Source organism: Neltuma alba, unplaced genomic scaffold, assembly GCF_004799145.2.
Source record: "Neltuma alba isolate B1F8T4 unplaced genomic scaffold, ASM479914v2 tig00011756_pilon, whole genome shotgun sequence".
NCBI classification, from domain to species: Eukaryota; Viridiplantae; Streptophyta; class Magnoliopsida; order Fabales; family Fabaceae; genus Neltuma; species Neltuma alba.
Genome location: NW_021636384.1, coordinates 425,215 through 441,159, shown reverse-complemented (window position 1 = coordinate 441,159; position 15,945 = coordinate 425,215). Strand labels below are relative to the sequence as shown.

The 15,945-nt window shown below is 30.4% G+C and overlaps 1 long non-coding RNA gene and 1 pseudogene across 1 annotated transcript; one reads left to right on the top strand and one right to left on the bottom strand.

The window, feature by feature from the left end:
* Positions 1-665: 665 nt before the first annotated feature.
* On the bottom strand, positions 666-3,619 carry LOC114717582 (MDIS1-interacting receptor like kinase 2-like; annotated as a pseudogene).
* On the top strand, positions 2,634-14,536 carry LOC114717584 (uncharacterized). Its single transcript, XR_003737726.1, has 3 exons — positions 2,634-2,706; positions 6,110-6,119; positions 14,525-14,536. It is a non-coding gene; the product is annotated as an uncharacterized LOC114717584 (long non-coding RNA).
* The last annotated feature ends 1,409 nt before the right edge of the window (positions 14,537-15,945 follow it).

Sequence of the window (15,945 nt, the reverse complement as noted above, 5' to 3'; positions counted from 1 at the left end):
GTAGAAATAAAAAATTCATTCTACGTCATTGCTGTTTAGAGATGGTTTAAAATTTTACAATGTGTTTGAAAAAATTTTATTGTTAGTTTGCAATGATAGAGACGGATTTGAGGATGGAGATCTTCTAGTACTTGGATTGGACTGGCAAGTAGCTGAAGATGGAGGATAAACAAATAGATTTACAATGTGTTTTTAAAAGTAAGTTCCCTAAAATTATAAAATTGCTAAACAAGTCATTTGCTTACTTATATGAAAAGAGAAGTTTTTTATTGCACTAGAAATAAAAAATTCATTCTACGTCACTGCTGTTTAGAGATGGTTTAAAATTTTACAATGTGTTTGAAAAATTTTTATTGTTAGTTTGCGATGATAGAGAAGGATATGAAGATGAAGATCTTCTAGTACTTGGATTGGACTGGCAAATAGCTGAAGATGGAGGATAAATAAATAGATTTACAATGTGGTTTTTAAAGTAAGTTCCTTAAAATTATAAAATTGCTAAACAAATCAATTCTGGGTGACGCTTCCTTGAATATGAATTAATTACTTTACTGGGTAATACACACATACATTAGTCATATATTGGAGTTGTTAATGATGACGTGCAACATTGATCTTATCAAATCAAGGATTAGAAAAATATGTAATAGAAACTATAAATTAATAACACATCACTAATGAACTTAATTACACAATATTTAATTATTATTTCGGGTTGGTCTTTATTCAAAAGGTAAAACACAAGTAGACTAAGGGAACACATTAAGTATGAAGACAATAATACACCACACATCATCACATCGTAATGATCTTATTTTCAGTTGAGATCTCCAGACAAAACTTATATGAAGCTATGGAATGGAACTAGAAATATGTGATTTTGGCATGGCAAGCTGCTTACATACTTGCTCCATAGTTGGGCGAGCACGTGGGTTTTCATTCAAGCAAGTAGAAGTTATTCTTGCAATCAACATCACCTTCTCAGCCACTGAACCTCGAGGATAAGGTAGCCTTTGGTCTAACACTTCCTTCAAATCCAAATCGTAAGCAACTGTTGTTGGTGCTGCACTAGAAGATGTTGATGAGAAACATGACATTATGAGATCTCTTGGATGCTTTCCCATAATTATTTCTAGAGCCAATACTCCAAAGCTATAAATGTCACATTTCTCGGTCACTTCCATTGTGTAAGCAAGTTCTATAACAAAACCAAAAGATTATCATTAAAAAAACATTGTGAATGATAAATTTTTAATTGTTAAATAATGAAAACATGAAATATAACGCTATGCAAACTCAAAAGTAATGAAAATCACATAACATAAAAGATCCTTAACCTGGAGCAGCATAGCCAAAGGTACCAGCAAATGAGGTCCAATTGTTAGAATCTGGATACAAAAGCTTGGCTGTCCCGAAGTCAGAGATGTGAGCCTCATAATCTGAGTCTAAAATAACATTTTTGCTTGACACATCACGATGAGCTATCAGAGGTGAGCATCCATGATGAAGATAGTATAAAGCATTAGCCACGCCTTCAACAACTTTGATTCTTTTACTCCAATCCAATACAATTGCTTGTGTCTCTTCACTTAGTATCTTGTCCAAGCTGCCACCTTCCAAGAATTCATAAACCAAAAAAGAGACCTTTGAATGCCAGCAAAACCCATATAGCTTGATGATATTATGATGTCTAGTTCCTGTTAAGGCTCTAATCTCACTCATAAAAGCTTTCTGATGGCACATATCCCTGTCTGGTACTGAATGAAGCTTCTTCACTGCTACAACTTGACCTGTGGATAATTCTGCCTTGTATACACTTCCAGATACTCCTTTCCCAATGAGATATTTTTCATCAAAATCCTCTGTGGCTTCAATAATGTTTTCATATACTAATTTCCCATCATAACTCCATATGGCAAACAAATTTTGAGTTTGCACTTCTCTTTCTTGACTTCCTGTTTTCCTTGCTTTGTGATGGAAAATAATATATGAAATCCCAACAAAAAATGTTACTAGCATCACAACTCCTGAACTAAAGGATACAACATAGATCACCACTTTCCTGCTCTTAGAATGGCTTGAGTCAAAATTTGTTGTTGGGCAAATTGGTAGGCCAGATAGATTACCACATAAGCCTTTGTTGCCCTTTAATCTCTCTATTGTAGCTGCACGAAAGGCTGAAATATTTGGAAGTGGACCTTCTAATTTATTGTATGATATGTCAACCATAGTCAAGCTTATCAAATCATTAAAAGATGAAGGAATCATTCCAGAGAAATTATTACATGAGAGGTTCAACATTTCCAGTCGTCGTAGCTCTCCAAGCATTACTGGGATTCTTTCAGCAAATGAATTTCCACTAAGATCAAGAAACTGAAGCTATTGCAATCAACCAAAACTAATGGGAATGCCAAAGAACTTATTTCCACTTATGTTTAATTCCCATAATTTGGTCAACCCTCCCAGTCGTTCTGGAATCGAGCCACTTAAGTGATTGTTAGCTAGACTTAACTATTCAAGTTTCGTCAACAATCCTATCTCAATAGGAATGTTTTCTGAAAGTTGATTGTTGCTCAGACCAAGTTCACTCAATAATGACAAGCGGCTTAATTCCTTTGGAATATTTCCTGTCAAGTGATTTGATGAAAAATTAAGTCGCTGTAACTTTTTTGCCTGACCTAGTTCTGGTGGTATGCCCCCTGACAAGTTATTATAAGAGATCCCAAGGTTTGTAAGGTTATTGCAGTGCCCCCATGTGGGTGATAAGTGGCCATAAAGTGCATTATTACTTAAATCAATATAGTCCAAGTGTGGATATACACCAAAAGCTTCTGTGACATTCCCTGTAAGTTGATTACTTTCAAGCCTGACTCTAATAAGGCTAGAGCAGTTCTTCAAACTTCTTGGAATTGGACCAGTGAATTGATTCTTAGTTGCAGTGAGTGCAATAAGCAGTCCACCAAGGCAAATGTCTTGGGGCAAATGGCCTTTGAAATTATTGTATGCAATTTGCAAGCTTACTAATTTTGTAAGGTTATTCATTTCTGATGGAAAATTGCCACTAAGTTTATTTTGAAACAACTTTAGCATGGAGAGCTTTGTCAAGTTTCCAATGCTAGAAGGGATAGATCCAGAAAGGTTGTTTTGAAAAAGACTGAGGTCGGCTAGATTGGTCAAGTTCCCTATGGATGGTGGGATTGATCCCGATATTTTATTGCCTGACAACTGCAATACTCCCAAAGCATGGAGTTTCCTGATTTCCTGTGGAATTGACCCTGAGATTTGATTATTATAAAGATAAAGTCCTTGTAAACTGGACACGTTTCCGATAGTAGTAGGGATGCTACTAGAGAGATAGTTCTCTGACATGTCAAATTCCACAAGTCCCTTGATCATTCCAATCCCATGGGGGATAGAGCCAGTAAACTGATTGCCACTAAATCTTAAGTATTGGAGGTTAATCAATCTACCAATTTGTGGAGGAATATGACCAGAAAAGTTATTGCCTCCTAGCTCAAACCATGATAGGTTAGTCAAATTTGCTATAGCTTCAGGAATATGGCCACTGAAATGATTATAACCTATGCCCATAGCACTAATCCTAGTCAACTGTGTGATCCAATCTAGAAATGTTCCAAAAAGTTCATTATGACTAAAATAAAAAAAGGTGATTGAGGAAAGGTTGGCAAGACTTGTTGGAATGCTACCGGAGAACTCATTATAAGAAAAATCTATACAAATGAGTGTGGATAGTTCGCCAATCTGGGGAGGGATATTCCCATAAAATGAGTTATGTTGCAACTGTATGAATTGGAGATGAGGAAAGGATGAGAAATTGAGACTATCAAGTGTACCTCTTAGTCCAAAATTTGGAAGAGATATATTGGCAATGGAGTTGAGCTCATTGCATGCAATTCCAACCCATTTGCAAGGAGGACTACTATTATCCTTCCATGATGATAACACAGTTTGGTTTTGGTGGTCAAGGCTGGCCTTCCACTTGAGCAAAGCATTTACTTCATTGTTTAATGATGAGGTCATGAAAGAGGAAATAGGAAATGGGAACAATATTAAAAAGCCAACTAATAGCACCCACCAAAGTGTTAGCTTCTCAGAAAATTGAGATTCTCTAACGACGAGGAACCCTATGGCTATGAAAGAAATTTTAAACAAATCGAGAATGGTGTAAATGAAGGGATAGTGAGAGATATATATAAGGAGATGAATTAACAGTCATTATTTATTCATTGAGTATTCTTACTAGCAAGTAGGTGTGTAACTGATGTGACTTGACATTTCTCAAAACAACGCCTCTGTATGCAAACTAGCTAATTGAGATATTTAAAACATTAAATTATCTATAATGATTCAGATTCATTTGCCAAAATAGCATATGATAGAGAAATCAACAATGTGCGTGACTGTATATGTAATCAAGCTAACTGTGGACTTTCTTCTAACTTGCAAGCTGGGCAACTAAAGAAGAAGAGAACAGCTTATTAGTGATCATTTTATCAAGCAAAAGTGAAAGACATTGAAAAGTGGAGTGGATGTGCAATTCTAATAATGACATTTGAAGAATATTATCGCTGAGACTTCATTAATTTATTTGTTAATAAATATTATAGTATGAAAGAATGTAATACTTAACTTACATGATATGAAAAGTATTTATATATTGGCCCAAAAAAGTGTCATATATTTATGAGAAAAGGACAAAAATGACACTTAAACTTTGAAACCCCAAAATAGTTATTTGAATAAGTAAATTCTAATTTAAGTACATGTGACCAATTTGAGATTTACAAATTTTTTGAAATGACCATATTACCTTTTATTTTTTATTCTTTTTTTAAAAAAAGAATTTGAATTTTACTTATTCAAGTAACCATTTGGGATTTTCAAGTTTAAATGTCATTTTTATGTCATTTTCCCTATATTTATTAGTACTTAAATCTTTTAACAGATAAAAATATTTTTGCCAAAAAAAAATCCCAAAGGTCCATTTGCCATTTGGGATCAAAATGAGCAATCTTAGTTACAAACTCAATTTATACGAAAACAATTGAAATTTGAAAAAACCAAACCAACTTAAAATTTGATCCTTCAAGTGAAACCCTTAAAATTTATATTTCGCTGATCGATCTTAAACTTTGTGATTAGCCTCCTCAATTTTTTTTTAAAAAAATTATCATATTTTTAACTTTCTTTTTTGGCTTAGCATTTTAACCTTCTCTATTAATTTTTTAATACAAACTTTGCATATGGTCTGAAATCATATTTCATATTAATCTTCATGATATAACTTTAAAATAATACTCCCCCGGTCCTATTCAATTGCTAGCCGCACAATATATAGAAAAATTATTTATAATAAATTCATATTAAAAACTAAACTAAACATACACTCCCTACAATCTTGCATATGAAAACTAGTTCAGAAATTTGTTTTGATCTCAATATAAAATCTCAATTTGTTTTTCCTCCCAAATATTTAGCTAATCAAGCCACTTTTCTTAAATTCCATTTACGTGTAGAAAGGACTGAAAAAGAAATATTACGTGTAGAAAGGGAGAGAAATAGTGATAGTGCTCTAAGAAAGACTGGTCTTCTCTTTATTTCCAGTTTGCGCCTTGGACGACTTGAAAATAACTCTTGAAAGATGGAAAAATCAGTTAATGTGTGTGGGAGTTAGGGGCCTCTTGAATTAATTGATGATTGATAGTACATCTTGAGAAAGTAATGCCGAAATCTGTACTTTTCTCATAGATAATTAATGATGTGTTCGCATTTAATTTGAATAGTTGAGCTTAATCTCCATATGAATTTTAAGGGGGGAAGCCATTTTACAAGTATGCGTACTTTTTCTCAATTTTGAATTTGGCACATGTACATTTTTTTATTAAATCATCATTTAACTTTGCTTTGTTAGCCATGTACTTTAAGAAACACAGTGAAAGGATCAATGGAGGAAATAGCTAGATTTTTGATTTCAACCACAGAAATATCCAAAACATCTTGTGTGACTGTGCATGAGAAGAAATTATAAGCTAAGTGGTGACTTCCCGTAACTTACAAGCTCGGGCAACTTATATTTTCTAAGTGGAAGACTTTGAAATGTAGAAGTGGCGGGGCCATTTTAATTAGTGATGGACACATTTGGGGCGTATTACAAGGGAGTCTTCATTCTAATAGAACCAGTTCAAACTGCATGATCTCAGTAGGCCACGACATAAACTACTACCTTCATTTTTTAATCTTCTTTTTTTTTTTTTGTCTAAGACAAGAAACTACTGTTGAAAATGCAATTTAATGACTAACATATCATATTCGTAACTTTATTAAGTTTTTAATACATACTTCACATATACTATGAAATTATATCTAATTTTGATCTTCATGATATTAAAATATATTACAAAAAACTGGCTTTCAGTGACGATTCTAAAAAGTTGTCTTTGAAACTTGACTTTTAGTGGCGATAATTTAAGTCGCCACCAAAAGTGTGACCTTCTGCGATGATAATTGAAGTTGTTACTGACTAAAAGTTTGAGTTTCTCCGGTAACTATTAAAGTCGCCACTTAAATAAAGTGACTTTCAACAACAAGTTCAATTGTCGTCGTAAAAAGTCATACTTTCAGCTAGTGTGACTTTTTATATTTTTTTCTCACTAACAAATATATATGATTAAATATAATATTTAACATCTCAAAACATTAAATGTATCATTTTATAATAAAAAATAAAATAAGGTAATGATATCCATTTTCATAGGATTTATATTTAAATCAATACTTTAAATGTATTATGCACTTACAACTATATACTATATACTTCTTTAATCTTTAATATATGACCTAATTTTAGAGTTAATATTAGTCCTATATGTAGAACTATTTCATATGTTTATCAAATTTTTTCCAATTAACCATATTGATATTCTCTCAGTAATGATCAAGTAGGAGAAAAAAAAGGAGGGAATTGAGAAGGATACTTAGGGTATTTTTTTTAAAAAAAAACATATCATATTAACTAATTTAACTAATATTTTTAATTTACTTAAATTAGTTAATTAGGTCTTACATTGAGGATTAAAGGAGAGAGTTATATATATAAATGCTTTTATTGCTTTAGTGTCTACCTAAAAACAATTGTTCTACTGATTTTGATAGATAAATTTTAATATGTTGTATGTATATGTCTATAAAATAAATTGACAAAATGAATTTTAACAATTTACAAATGATCAAAAGAAAGTTTTTTGACCAGGAACCCCATGGCCATTAAGGAAATTTTAAGCAAATCGAGAATGGTGTAGAGATGAATTATAGCATTTGTTTATTGAGTATCCTACTAGCAAGTGGGTGCGTAACTGATGTGACATGACATTTCTCAAAACTACGTGCCTCTGTATGCAAACTAGCTAATTAAGATATTTAAGACATTAGATTATTTATAATGATTTCGATTTATTTGCCAAAACAGCCTATGGTAGACAAATCAACAGTGTGTGCGACTGTACATGTAGTCAAGCTAATTGTAGACTTTTCTTGTAACTTGCAAGTTGGTGCCACTTAGCAAAACCATCTCACCAAGTAATCATGTTGCTATAGAAAACAAAAGTGGAAGACTTTGAAAAGTAGGAGTGGATGGACCATTTTAATTAATGATAGAACCATTTTTTGGGCCAACGTATTGGAATGGAGGGGCTGTTTTAATTAGTGAGGGACAGGCAGTATTATAAGAGGAGACTTTGATAGACAAATCAGTAATGTGTGTGAATGTACATGTAGTCAAGCTAATTGTGGACTTTTCTTGTAACTGGCAAGTTGGAGCCACTTAGCAAGAAACCAGCTTACCAAGCAATCATGTTGCTACAGAAAACAAAAGTGAAAGACTTTGAAAAGTAGGAGTAGAGGACCATTTTAATTAATGATAGAAGCATTTGGGCCAATGTATTGAATGGAGGTCCGTTTTAATTAGTGAGGGACAGGATGTATTATAAGAGGAGACTTCGATAGACAAATCAACAACATGTGTGACTGTACATCTAGTTAAGCTAATTGTGGACTTTTCTTGTTACTTGCAAGTGAGAGCCACTTAGCAAGAAACCAACTCACCGAGTAATCATGTTGGTATAGAAAACAAAAGTGAAAGACTTTGACACCACAAAAAAAAATACTTTTAGCGATGGAATTAGCGACGGATTTGTGACGGAATTAGTGACGGAATTTGTTCCATCACTAATCCGATTTTTGAAAAAAAAAATAAAACACCACACGGCATCTCTAACAATCACCATGTCATCACCGATGACTATCTCCACATGTCATTGCCACCTCACCTTTACATGCCACATCATATGTCACCTTTGCCTGCCACGTGTCGCTACCAGATAATTCCCTCCTCAAAGTGACTTCTCCATGGGTCAAACCCCGGACCTCATCTGTGCGCATGTGCGGCTTTACCCGTTGAGCTATAATGAACCTGTTAACTTACTATGTAAAATTAAATATATACATATATAATATTATTTTACAAAAACAATTATATATACATATATATTATTAAAAACTAAAAATATACTATATGATAATTTTAATCATAATTATTTTCATAACAAAATTTTTTTAAATATTTGTTTACTATTTGTTTTATAATGTTTTATTTTTTTAAAAAATATTTTTAATATAATTTTAATTTCTAACGACACTAATTTGAATTTTAAATCATAAATAAATTTTTTATAAATATTTTTTTAAATTTATTTTTAATTAACATTGATAAGATACACAATTTAATTATATATGTATTATACTACATTATATTAAATTATCTATATGTGTTTTATATATTTGAAGAAAATCATTTACAATTAGTCAAAAAATCTTATTATTCAAAAAATAACTGCTATAATAAAATCTAATAAATTATTTTATATAAAAATTAATGATTCGAATAGATTATGATAAACAGTATTCTCCTACTTGTATATATATATCCTATGTAATTTATTTTCTTAAAATTCTTTGTATATACCATTTGTTTTTGTATTGAAGACAAAAAACAATCTATCTCATGGGTATTAATTATATCATGATTAAATTTTATTGTTTAATGATTGAAATTCAAAATTCACTTCAATATTAGTTTGCGTTCATATAAATTCATTTTTTGGTTTTGAATTTCTATCATATATTATATATTTCAATATATTGTACATATGATAAAATTATTTCTTTTTTATATCAGTTTGTATAAAAAAGTTATTAATATTCTTATTATATTTTTTAACTATTATTAATAATCAATAGGAATTTATTTTAATGAAATATAAACAAGTTTTCTAAAAAATTGTCTTTCTATTTTCAGTATATACCTAATGATGACATGAATGATGACGATATCTTTATTAACACCAACTCGACAATATATCAATTTATTTTATAATTAAAATTTTTTTAAATCATTATATTCTTAATTGTCATTATATAAATTTTTGTAAGATTATAATTTAAAATAATGAAATTTAAAATTAGTGACTAGCGACAGAATTGCGACGAAATAGAATTATCGACGACATTAGTAACAAAAACTTCTATGACAAACAATTTAGTGATGGAATTAGCGACCGAAATTTTTGATGGAAAAAATTCCGTCCCTAAATATTTATTGATGGATTTTCTGACAGATTAGCGACGAAATTTAGTGACGGACAGAAATTCCGTCGCTAATCCGTCAACAAAATTAGCCACACAATTTCTGTCGTAATTCTGTCAAAAACTAGCAACGGAATTTGTTTCCATCAGAAATTAGCAATGGAATTTTTTTTCCGTTGCTAATCAAATTTTTTTTTGTAGTGTGAAAAGTAGGAGTGGATGGACCATTTTAATTAATGATAGAAGCATTTGGGCCAATGTATTGGAATGGAGGGGCTGTTTTAATTAGTGAGGGACAGGCCGTATTATAAGAGGAGACTTCGATAGACAAATCAACAACATGTGTGGCTATACATGTAGTCAAGCTAATTGTGGACTTTTCTTGTAACTGGCAAGTTGGAGCTACTTAGCAAGAAACCAACTCACCAGGTAATCATGTTGCTATAGAAAACAAAAGTGAAAGACTTTGAAAAGTAGACTTTGAAAAGTAGGAGTGGATGGACCATTTTAATTAATGATAGAAGCATTTGGGCCAATGTCTGGAGGGGCCTTTTTAATTAGCACGAGACAGGCCGTATTATAAGAGGAGACTTCGTTAAAACGTAAAATAGTAGTACAAACTGCGTAATGGTCACTCCCTAGATGAAGACCTTGGCGCCTTGTTTGGTTCACAGCATTGACATTTGATGAATTAGGATTGAGATAGAGATTATAAGTAAAAATGGGATTGATGCCTTTAACGTTTAAATAGCATTTAGTCAGGAGTTTTTAGATAAAATGTTTGTATTGATATTATATAAAAATTAGTTTAAAAAAAATCCTTCCAGTCCATAATATAATTTTTTCCACAAACTAAAGAATATTAGTTCAATCATTAAATATGTTTTGAATTGATAAAAGTTGCTTAGGATTGCTGAAGTTGTCATATATATTAAACACGACAAAATGAATAACTCCAGTGCCAATGTTAGTACCAACTCTTCCAATGCTGTGTATCAAATAGGCCCTTATGATATTGTTTTTGGAATGAAATGAAGGGAACATTATATGCTTCAATTTTGATTATGCAATAGTAATAAAGGAATTTCAGTACATTCAAGCACTTTATTCAGTGCTTTTTATTCCAGTTACACAAAGTATATTATTGATGATTATTAAGTCATTTCTTTTAACTTTGAATTTAAAATAAATTACTTAGCCATCAATAGTATATCTAGGGCAGAAGATAAAAATAATGCTTTTAAATACAAAAATAATTTTTTTTAAATCGGTTATTTACTAATAACGTAGAAATTATCTTCTATGTTGTTAAACGTTTAAAAAACTACATCACTGGATTACATGTCTCCCTTGAAATGATGTTAAAAATATAATTCTTCCTAATTGATGTTAAAATTGTTACACTTGTCCCAAAATTAATGTAAAAAATCTTTCTTAAAAGTAATATCAGAGCTTTTATTATGAACATCTATATTTATGAAATTTGTTACTTTAATTTATTTTATTGTTTTTTTATTTATGGCATTTGATAGTTTGTCAAAAATAATGACAGATATGTGGAAGAAATATAGTGAAGGAACCCTGATCAGCCTTGCCACTTCACAAGAACTCTCTCCCATTGATGGGGATATCAACAGGTGTATTACTTATGGAAAAAGATCAGATATTTGGCGGAGAGAAAATCCTAGGAATTGAGGAATTTATGATTAATATAATATATAACCCAACTATTAGTTTTTTTATTATTAATTTGAAGACTACAAATTAAGAGAGAGAAATTATTTGTTGATTTTTAATAATCGGGTTTTAACTGTTTTAAAAAGGCTTTCTTTCTTTTTAAGCTAATCAAGCACTCTTCTTGAAGTCCATATTTTTACGTGTAGAAACCCGAAACCCGAGAAGAGAAATAATGATGGTGCTGTGTGAATATTGACTGAAAATTAGCTAACAAGAATTGACCTACACTACTAGAAAAAAGGTCATTTTCGCCTGTTCTGAAGGTCCTTTCTCATCTGTTTTGAGGGGTACGTAGATGAAGGAGATGTAGATAGAAACTGAATATTCGTCTGTTTACCAACAGACGAATATAATGTAATATATTTGTCTGTTAAATTGAACAGACGAATATGAGATGTCATATTCGTTTGTTCAATTTAACAGACGAAAATAGTGTACTATTCTGTTTACCAACTAGCTAGTTGGTAAGAAAGTGGCTCATAATTCACAAGATCATAGGTTGTTCAAATCTTGCTACTGATGTGATGACCTTATTAGTGAGTAATCTAAAAGCATATTTGTAAGTGCTCTCTAAATATGAAAATATGTCCTCATCCTAGTGAGTTCACAGGGCCAACTTACTTAATCTCTCCAATGCCCAAAAAAAAAAATTGACTGAAGAGTAGAAGAATATGGTCAATAATTCTGAGCCTCTGCGTCCTCCAAGGACTTTATTCTCAACGTGCGACTTGGACGGCATGAAAATTAAGCATTAATACGTGAGTAGTGGATGGGCCATTTATAAGAGAAAGACTCTTCAAAGATGGAAAAATCAACTGATGTCTGTGAGAGAGTGGGGTCTCTTCAATTAATCATACATGTGGAGAAATTTATCACTGATATGCTTCATTGAGGATGCCCAAATCTGCACTTTACTCATAGATAATAATGTGTTCACAATTTGTTTGAATAATTAAGCTTAATCTACATATGACTTATATGATGTAATTTAATTCCTTCATGCTTTCATTTTTTCGGTGAAACAATTCCTTCATGTTTTTAGTAATAATCAACTTTTTATTTTTAGTACTCATCATCTATATATAACATTTTCAGTGCTCATTTTAAAAGTTTTTCATCTTTTATATATTTAATATTCGTTTTCATGTTCGTTTAGCAATAACCTTTAATTTTTTTTTCAGTACTAAAACAATAAAATAAGGAGTACTAAGCTATCAAATAATAGACTGGCAAAAAAAAAAAGCTATCAATTAGCAGTACTTAAAATATTTTTTTTTTAAAAAAAGAGTATTGAAAAGATCGAATATGCCGAGTTGTCATTTAATGTGTTTTTATCATTTTTGCCTCTAATTGATTTTATAGATTGAATTAATTGAAAGGTTGACAACTTGGCATATTATCTTCTTTTTCATACTTTCTCTCATTATTATTCTATTTTTCTCTCTTACTTACCCACTCATAAATAAAGGGTATATTTAAAAAGAAATTATTTTTTACATATTTATTACTTTTAACTAATTTTAATTGTTTTCTTAAACTATGTAATTTAGTTATCATGCTCTTATAAAAAGGACCATAGGGAGTAATATACACAATCAAAGATTTGGTAATTAATAAAACACAATAATGTCATGTAATTGGTATAGCCAATCTCATCTACTAAGATAAAACTTATTGTTGTAGTAATTGTTTGTTATCGTTTAGGACCTTAGTGCTTTTCAAATTTTCAAAATTTAGAATTCTTAATAATCAGTGCACTATAAGGACCATTAATATGAGTTAGACAGGTTAAAGGAGGCAAACCATCTCAAATTGTAGGTTGACAAGCTCATCTAACCCATTTAATTTTTTTCAAAATAACCTATTTTAGTCTAGCTGGTAAAAAAAAAAAACTGATTCACTAGAAGGGTTAAATTAAAGAAAAAATTAACATTCCGGTCTTATATATAGTTTCAAATTTAAGGAGGCATGTGGTTCAATTTATAAGTTTCAATTTGGGTTTGTCTTAATATTTAATGCAGTTCTTTAAAAATTTTACCTTTAATTATTTATTCTCTCTCTTTTATCATGATATCTCTTATCATGTTTCTTTACATATTCTCTTTCTTCTTTTTTCTTATTTATTATAAGGGTATATTTGAAAACAAGATTATATTTCTAACTTATTTATTGTTTTTGACTAATTTTAACTTATTATTCGTTATTTAAGAATTAGTTATTTGAAGTTTATATATAGGACTAGAGGGAGTAATTAATACTCCCTTCGGTCCTTATTATAAGCTTGAAATAACTAATTTACGCATAATGAATAATTAGTTAAAATTAGTTAAAAATAATAAATATATTAAAAATATATTTTTTCTTTCAAATATACTCGTATAATAAATGGAAAAAAAGGATGAAAGAGAATATGTGAAAAAATATGATAAGAGAGAAATAATTAATGGCAACATTGAAAAAAATACATTAAATGTTAAAATCAACTCAAATTGAAGCTTATAAAATAGATCACACTTTTTGCCAAATTTAAAGCTTATAAATAGAATCGGAGGTGTAATAATGTGCATGTACTTCAATATTTGACTTTTTAATGTCTTTCTAAGAAAAGCGAGTAAATCAAACATGATTGCCCTACTAATCTCAGGGGCCTTGCGGACAAGGAGCCCTTGAGATTTAATCCCCATTTAGTCTAGTTTTTTTTTTTGGGCTAAGCCCTATTTTATACAAAAAGAAAAATAAATTGTGAAACAACCATCGGAAGAACGTTCGGCCCCAAAAAAAAACTATCAAAGAACACTTTAACTTAAACTTGGATATAAGTACATGATCTATCAAAATGGCCGTAAATACCCTCGTTTTATATATATAAAGTCATATTACCTCCACTATTTAATATAAGAGCTAGTTAACTGATTTGAGTATATTAAGAGAGTTTGTTAAATTAGTTATTTGTATTAAATACGTGATGTCTTTTCTAAAATACCATTACTAATCAAATGTATTAGTTTTAACATTTAATGAAAATTTTAACATGTACAACTATTACAAGGACTACCTTAAAAAAGAAAATTAAATATGATAGATCAAGAGGATTGGAGTCTTAGGACCAAATTAAAAGTCAAATTAGCTCTTATATTAAGGATTGGATGGATGAAACTTTTCTAGGGATGTCCACAGATTTATAAACCAAAGGTTAACTGCAAGTTAATGCTAACAAATAAAATAAGTCAACACACACACACTACTACAGATTTACAAATATTTGACGCTAGATACTTGACGGTTATTCTAAAAACTATCAAATAAGAGGCACATGAGAAATACTTGATGGTTATTACTAATAACTTTTAAGTATTGTATTCAAATACTTGATGGTTTTAAATAACCATTAAGTATTGTTTTCAAATACTTGACAGTTTTGAAGAAAAACCGTGAAGTATATTTTTGTGGAGGAATATTTGACGGTTTTTCAATATAACTGTCAAGTATTTTAAGATAAAACTTGACCGTTATTAGGAATAACTATCAAATATTTCCTTTTTTAAAACCTCACAAACCATAAATATAACTGTCATTTTCCTCTTCACCCCTTTACTGCCATCGAGTTTGTTGTTCGCTGCTACAATCGTGCTCGCATTTTAGGACAATATAGGAGGTGGTTCTACTTCGAATTATTGGTTTGTCACATTTCTTCTTCCTCTATAGTGTTTTAAAAATGTTTTGGGTTTATAATGAATGCCATTTGCTTTGGTTCATCTCTTCTTTTTATTCTTCTTCTTCATTTCATTGTTGATTGACGGGTTAATTTGTTAACTGTTCTTCGCTTCAATATTGGTTCATTTGAGTGGGTTATATGTCGTTTACAAGTTTTATTACGTTATCCGAATTGTGAGTTACATGTTATGGTTTGTGAGGTTTGATTTCTAGTTGAATGAAATCGTTTCGGTTATGTTAAAGCATTATTCCTAATGGTTTGAATGATTACATTTTACATGAGATATTATTTAGACTAAATTAAACTTCCATGAATAATTGTCTTGCTAGTTTGGTATGGAAAGATTTATTTTTTGAAATTAAAATAGTGGAAAGAGAAGGCATAAGGCCTAAAAAGTGCTCATTCTAAGCTATTATACTGCCAAATTTTTTCCAATTACAATGGCACATGATTGAATTTAGATGGCATTGTTTCTAAATTCAATGAAATTTGTTTTTAGCATGAAGAATTAAACTTTCATACAAGCTAGTTGGAATTTAGTGGCTTTATTTTTCTTTCATGAATGTTGTTATTAGTTATGATATTGTCATGTTGCTAGTTTGCTATTTATTAATTTTTTTTGAAGTTAATATAGTTTAAATATAGGGCATAAAGCCTAGAAATGTTCATTTTTAAGTTGTTATGCTGTTGACTTTTTTTTTTCCCAAATGGAATGGCACATGAGTTTATTTATTTCAATTACTAGTTGTTAATGATTAGAATTACTAGTTTTTTTTGCTAAAGCATATGTATCCTCCTATTAGAGGCAATCCTATTCGAGGTACTGTCGGGTA